Source organism: Lycium ferocissimum, chromosome 11 (assembly GCF_029784015.1).
Source record: "Lycium ferocissimum isolate CSIRO_LF1 chromosome 11, AGI_CSIRO_Lferr_CH_V1, whole genome shotgun sequence".
In the NCBI taxonomy this organism is placed as follows: domain Eukaryota; kingdom Viridiplantae; phylum Streptophyta; class Magnoliopsida; order Solanales; family Solanaceae; genus Lycium; species Lycium ferocissimum.
Window position 1 is genome coordinate 54,758,373 of NC_081352.1, and position 7,615 is coordinate 54,765,987.

Genomic DNA, 7,615 nt, shown 5'->3' on the forward strand with positions numbered 1-7,615 from the left:
CCCATGCCCGACTCGTCTCAACCGGCAAATAAATTCTTTCCACCCAAATATATCCACCACCCTTCAAGAGATTGTTGATTTTTAGTTTTTAATTTTAGATTGGAGGACCGTTGTTTAGAAAGGAGGCTCGTGGCAGGGATTTCTAGCCTTTTTGAGCCTAAAGCTTTCATTTTTATTGATTTTAATGTTGCTAGCTATCTGGATATGTGATACACTGATACTTGAAGAAATTTATCTCAGTTTGCTCCAAGCCAAAGCTCTCTGTTGGATACCTAAGTATTTTATAAAGTGTGAAATATTATAATAATCATGTTTGGCTGATGACAATCATGCTTTCTCTGGTATTTTGCATATGATATTCAATATTGTATTAAGGATTTAATGTATTTACTGAGATCGAATGATCTTTTTTGTTTTGTACAGTGATGTCCGAGGAGATGGTTAAGGATGGTTATGAAGAATTTACTGGTTGTGGTGGTGGTGGTTTGTGTTGTGTCGGTTGTAGTGGTTGCGGGTATATTTGGGTGGAAAGTATTTAACTTGTAGGTCGGGGTGGGTCGGGCATGGTTTTTTTTAAAAGTTAAATCGGATAATTAATGATGGAATTGAGAATTCTGTCAACTGAGGGGTATGTTTGTGAACTTTCTTAACGGAAGGGGTATATTTATCTACTTTGACTAACGGAAAGGGTATATTTATTTACTCTGATTAACGGAGGGTATATTTAACTATTAAACTAAAGTAGAGGGGTATATTTGACACTTTTCCCTTTTATTAATTACCAATGGGACAACACAAAATCAGCGGCTAACTCTGCCTACAGTTCCTTAATCTTACTACTCTACTACACTCAACCAGTAACAAGACTCATACTAACACACCCAATATACTGAAGAAATAAGCACACCTCCTAGGGAGGGTTTCTCAGTCCCCAATATGTTGGGCTAAAACGATCCAAAGATACTCTTAACATGATGTGATATTGTCTGCTTTAGGCCAAGCCCGCATAGTTTTCCCCAAAAGGCCTCACATCATTAAGAGTATCCAACTCCTTATAAGTAGCTCTTTTTTTTTCTTCAATTACCAATGTGGTACTTTGTTCGCACACCCAACAATCTCCCCCTCGAACTAAGTTCCACATGGCTTATTACCATAACTCACGGTTCAGAGATTCAATATGCCTGTGTGCCACCCACATCGTCAGAATATTTAGGGTCACCGAAGCCCAAAGGATGTGAATGCGTCTTCAAAACTACGGGTAAAGGTCGTAAACCGCCCCATAGACGGGTAAAGGCACTAAGCCGGGCCCCACGCCACACTCCGCCATCTTCATACTCATCCCGCCAAACCATTGGCTCTGATACCACTTGTTGGGCTAAAACGGCCCAAAGATACTCTTAACATGATGTGATATTGTCCGCTTTTTTTTCTTTTCAACTACTAATGTGGTACTTTTTTCGCATACCCAACACAATACTAGATACACCTCAACTCTCAAAGTAATGCAGCCTAGCTAGAAGTTACATGATTGTAAATATGTTCGACCTCTAACTGCTGTTCTAACATTACATATGCAAGCAATTTCCTTTGCTACACATTCAGCATTTCTGCTTCTTGTCTTCAAACACTCCTTTGTTTTTTTCATTCCATATTGCAAACCCAAACTCTGAATATACCATCTTAAGAACATTAGCTTGGGTTGATTTTCCTCTGGTTCTTGCCAAGATCAGCAAGTATTGTAGCCTCCATGAACACTGAGCAGGCCACTGTATCTTGAGCCATCTCATCAACCTGTACCACACCTGTTGTGTATAGTGACATTCAAAAAATATATGGTCTCTGGTCTCATCTACCCCTTTACAAAACACACATTTAGGTTCAACTTGCATACCCCATTTCAAAAGTCTATCTACTGTCAATAGTTTATTCTGTATTTGTAACCACATGTGGAAGATTGCTTTTGGCCTTGCCGAATTTCTAAACATTATATGTCTCCGTTCCACCTTAAGGTAAATTGTCCAGTAGCTGCAAATAGATCTCTTTGATTTTACTCCTATTCTCGGTAGTGTTCCATTGAACCTGAGGCAGTAAATATCTAGTACATAGCATGTCCTGTGTTGATTGTAAATATGCGTATTTTGGGATTTTCTTTGGTTTTTGTGAGGGCATGTGGATTACAACACTTAATGAAGGAATTACTTCTCGGCTTAGGATTTTTGGCTACTTCCTTGAGGCTAATAGCATTGTGTCACTGAGTGAAGCGGTTAGTTAATCTTCAACCTTTGAGTAAATGCACCATGTTTTGTAAATAGAAGAATGAGGGGTAGTCATATCTTGAATGCATGCTTGTAACTGATTACTATCACCATTGTAGTCATTATCACTTTGAGATGTTTGAACATTTGTCATGTGGTTATAGTTTTGTTTTAGGTTGCTTGAGGACAAGAAAAAGTTTAAGTTTGGGGGTGTTGATGTGTCGTGAAATTACGGCACATTTGATGCTTATTTCTTAGACTTTTGTGACTATTTAAGTATCTTTTGTGTTGCTTTTCTTGTGTTTGTGTCGTTTTGTAGGGTAGGATGTTCGGAGAGCATAATGAAGCAAAATGGAGCAAAACAGACCAAGGATACAGGAGAGCATGACCTGCGATACGCAGATGAAACGCAGAAGGTGACAGCAATTTGGGAAATTGGAAGCAGCATATGCGAGCACCATCTGCGAGACGCAGGTTCAACCTGCGAGTCACATTTGATGCCGCCAATAACGCCACCCACACAGTGAAGTTGGCACAATTTGCAGAAGTTTGGCGCAACCTGCTGCGACACCATCTGCGGCTCGCATGCTATGCACGCAGGGGTATTTTTGTCCAAAGATAGTGCACGTTTTTGGGATGCTATAAATACTCTCCTAGGGTTTTGTAAAAGGCATTCTCTATTCAGCTTTTGTTGTCTCTTAGTATTAAAAGCATTTAGTATTGGTTGTTGAAGATTCTAAGAAGCCGTTTGGACATGATTTCATCTCATGAGATGAAATCATGTTTGGACATGCAATTTGGATTTCTTAAGTTGCAGTATTTTTTTTATAAACATAAAAACCTCACAAGTTGTGAAAATCATCAAAATTTTTCCAATTCTTATACAATCTTACCAAATGAGTAAATCATAGTTCATAATAAAATTAATACGCTACTAGAAGGCCTTTCTAGAAAATACAACATCAATTGATCAAACTTTAGTTCAATAAAAAGGAAAATTAACATGAATAGTAATGTAACTACTCTTTAATATAATCCTCCCACATGGTAAACATGATTGGTAAATATATTTAAATATATTTTACCAACTTACAGATTAATATTTAATACAAATGGCTGGTAAACATGATTGATAAATATATCTACCAACTTATGAGTCTTTTTTTACAAAATATAAACGTATGGGTCAAATTTTACATTTATATTTTTTGAAATCATGATTTCAAATCCCAAATCATGCCTTTTTGGATGATTTGGGATTTCATCTTATGAGATGAAATCAGATATGAAATCGCATATCCAAACACCTACTAAGGAGAATATTCTACTTTTTGTCATCATCTTCAACTGCTATTTGTAAGTGTCATGAATATTTATCTTAATTTTGTTTTTATATTAATGAATATGAATAGCTAAACCTATTAGCTAAGGTTGTGGGACCAAATGTGTTAGATATGTGATTAGTTTTGTATTCAAACTCCATTTGCATGTTAACAATGTTTTTTATTAGCTCTTCAAGCTTGAACGACTTTTAATGGTGGCTAACAATATTTGTGCCTAAATACTTGTACTTTGCTTGGAAAAGAAAGTAGAAGTTAGGAAAAGAGTTAAATAGCAAGAATTTGGGACTTTAAACCCCATCTAATAGCTTAAGCTAGGAATAAAAAAGCTACTTGAAACTAAAATGGGTGTTCGCATTTGTAACATTCTAAGGCTTGAAAAAGCTTAGTAATGATATTTATCAATTTGGTTGGAAGACTTTTGGTAAACTTAAGTAACCCATTGTTTACTACATCTAGACATATAAATGAGTTGAATTGATACCCATTTGCATTACTTTCCTTTGGGACCACAACCTTAGTCATTTTATCAATCAATTAAATTCACTACAAGATTTCTCTAGCAATTAGTGTGACAAACTTAAAACCAAATAATATTTACACCCCCTTCCCTAGAAATATAGACTAATAGTCGAGCATTACACTTTATAAGTACATTTTTTCGTCGTATTCCCTGTGGGATTCGACCCCAACCTCGTTGGGTTCTATATTTGACCAACGACTGCTTTACTCTTATTTTAAGGGTATAATTTGGACGTATCAACCTTCGCGATATCTGATTAACATTTCTTGGACTGGTGATGGTGGCTCCCAAAATATCATAATGTCATCCTCAAATCCACTATTAGCTGTCATACTAGCTAATTTATCTGTTTCCAGATTAAGCTCTCTGTAATCGTGGGTGATTTGAAGTTCACCAACCTGTTCACCAAGGACCTGCAATCATCTGCAATAGGTGGGTTTAAGGCTACTACAATCCCTAGTTTATCCATAGATCTTGTTTAAAAAAAAAAAAAAATATTGAAATAACATTTCAGGATTTTCAAATAAGTGTTTATTTTTCAAATTGACTCATTATTTCAATACCAAATGTAAAATATAGAATTTGAAGTTTGAAAAATGTGTCTTAGGAGTTTTTCAAACTTTTCAAGATTTCACTTACAAAACTTTGTATTTTATGTCCAAACATAATTTTAACTTCCAAATATTCTATTAGCTTCAAATATATTATTTCCTTTTCAAATATCAACCAATTATGTCTAAACGCCTACTAATTTACTTTCTTACCAAAAGGAAGTAATCAACAAACTACTAAACCCCTATACAGTCAATTGCATATCTACTCTCCATCACTTCAACAAAATCCTTACCTAGTAATCTCACAGGCGGATGAATTTCCACTTCATATCATTTATTAGTAACTAGTAGTAATTACTATCCAATAATTTTTCTTAATTTAGACTAAAATTAAAATATTCTTCGTATCAATCAAAAAAGCTTACTTTTAAAGTTCAAACAAGCAACACCACCCATCCAAATAAGCCACCTAACAGCCCAGCCATATCTATCTACAAAGACCTTTGAAGGTGAGTGAACTATATATCTTTTTCTAAGTAATCTTTTAGGGAGATTTGATTATTAGTCCCTTGCAAATTTGACTTATAGCTCATTTGTAATTCACACACACAAAAAAAAAAAAAAAAAGCAATTTTAATTTTAGATGTATACTTTTAGCTTCAACAAACATTGTTCAAATGCTTATTAAAATATTTTCTAACATTTATAGTTTATACACGGCTGTTGCGAATTTTTTTAGTATTATCAAAAATCATGGCCATACCTAAAATGAAGGAAGTAATATTTTATAATAACAAGTTCAATTGATCAATAATATTAGAATTTCGCTACGCAGTTAGATTATCTATATCTATATTATTATAAAAGCATGAATATAAATGTTGGTTGACCAAAATATCCTTCAAGTATTGAACGACTTTTATACTCTTCTAAAACAAAACTAAATAATTTCTTTACGGAACCAATTGTTAGACAAAATTGTAATATTTGTAATTCAAAACTGTTTTATATTAGAATTTTGAAGGTATAATGATTCATGCAAAATTGGGATCCTCTCTTTTCGATTGGTAAGATATTAATTCCTTACACAACATAGAGTTCTAATATTACTAGCATTGTGATATCCTTAACAACCCAATTATTGGCAATTCCTTATGGATTTGACTTTGCTTACGGGAAACAAGAATTAGACCTTATTTAGTTCTCTCCCATTGCAAATTTCAGATTTTAACTTTGACAACTTTGACTGTTTAATTTTCATGGCAGGACATCTCTTTGTTAGAGATTGAATCGGTGGTGTCCCTTTGGGCATATCTGATAAAATTTGATCACTGGTAACTTCTTTTCCTTATAGTACATGAGATCTCATTCATGGCTAAGACCCTTTTCCCTTCACTTTTTGCTTGTTTATTGCTTATGATATAAATTATGTGGTATAATTGTGTTTTGGGTCTGATCTTGCACAGGAAAATAGGCGGCTATGGTTTTATCTCAACAAGTTTGATAGAGTTTCTCAATTTTTACAGTGGACTTCTATCTTCTTTGGCAAAATAGGTTGCTATTGTATTATTGTTCACATATGCTATGCACAGATTTGTTTAAAGTTTTTTATGAGGTAACGTAACTAGCTTATCTTGCTTTTCTAATCCTATTTCTTTTGGAAAATAATTCTCAAACCTAAAAACCTAAAAGAACATTATTCAACATACTTCTTAAACCTATAAAATCCTAAAAGACAAAACGGATTACATGGAGAAAAGAACAATAACATTATAGAAATTTATAGACGGTGATGTAATTTGCTTTGGAAAATGTAATAGTCCTCTGAAGGTATTTTTGAAGGTTAAAAAACTTGGCTATATAATCTTCATCTTTGGATCTACTAATTTCGTTAAAGAGATTCGGTTAAAAAACTTGGCTATATAATCTTTATCTTTGTATCTACTAATTTCGTTGAAAAGATGAATCTCTATCTTTATATCTGTTTAATGAGGTTTTTGACAACAAAAATCTAACTATAAGCTATTTACATTTTGTTAAACTGCAATAAAAAAATTATCTGTAGGTGTATGTCGCAGAGGCTTTCAATTTATCTTGAACTATCGAAATTAGGTGGCACGTTGGCAGTCACGTCATTATTTCTTCCATGTTGGCAGATTCTGTGGAGGTCTGTTAAATATAGCAGTATATGTGGTCCCAAAATTAGACGACAGGGGTAAAATTAATCCCAAAACTTAACGAAGGGTAAATGTGATTTATTTTCGATAGTTCGATGGTATTTTTGACCCTTTTCTGTTAATTTTAGTAACATTCCTTTGATGAATACTAAGGTAAAATATTTATATCCCAAAGTCAATTTTAATTTTCATCACAAAAAAAAAATTGTTTTTAACTTTTGTTAAATAACTAAATATGTAAATTTTGATGAAATATCTGAAATGCGTCTACTACAAGAAAAAAGGGCAAAGTTTTTAATGTATTAGAGCATTAGACTATTGGTGAAGAACAACATTCATTGAGTATTTCAAGACGTGCTCAATAGACGATGAAACACAAATGTGTCTATACGAAGATAATTCCGAAGTATTATGTCAAATGGTAATTGTTAGAATTGATATCATTAAGCCAATTAATATTTATACTCCTAAAACCTAAAAATCTCTAAGAGCATTCCTAATTGGTAATACTTAATCCTATTGCTACTAGGAACTCAATCCTATTTCTTCCCCTTTTTTAAAATACTAATTTATTTCTTTTGCAGTTGACATTTGTGGACTAAGAGGTAATATTCTTTTGGGTATTTGTATTAGATATCTTACTTATTCATTTTTTTATTTGGCCTTGTTATTTTATTAATATCAAATTATTTTTAAATAGACCCACATGGTACTTTTCTACGAACAGATTGAAAAGTGGAAAGATTTTTATCAAATATTTGATTCC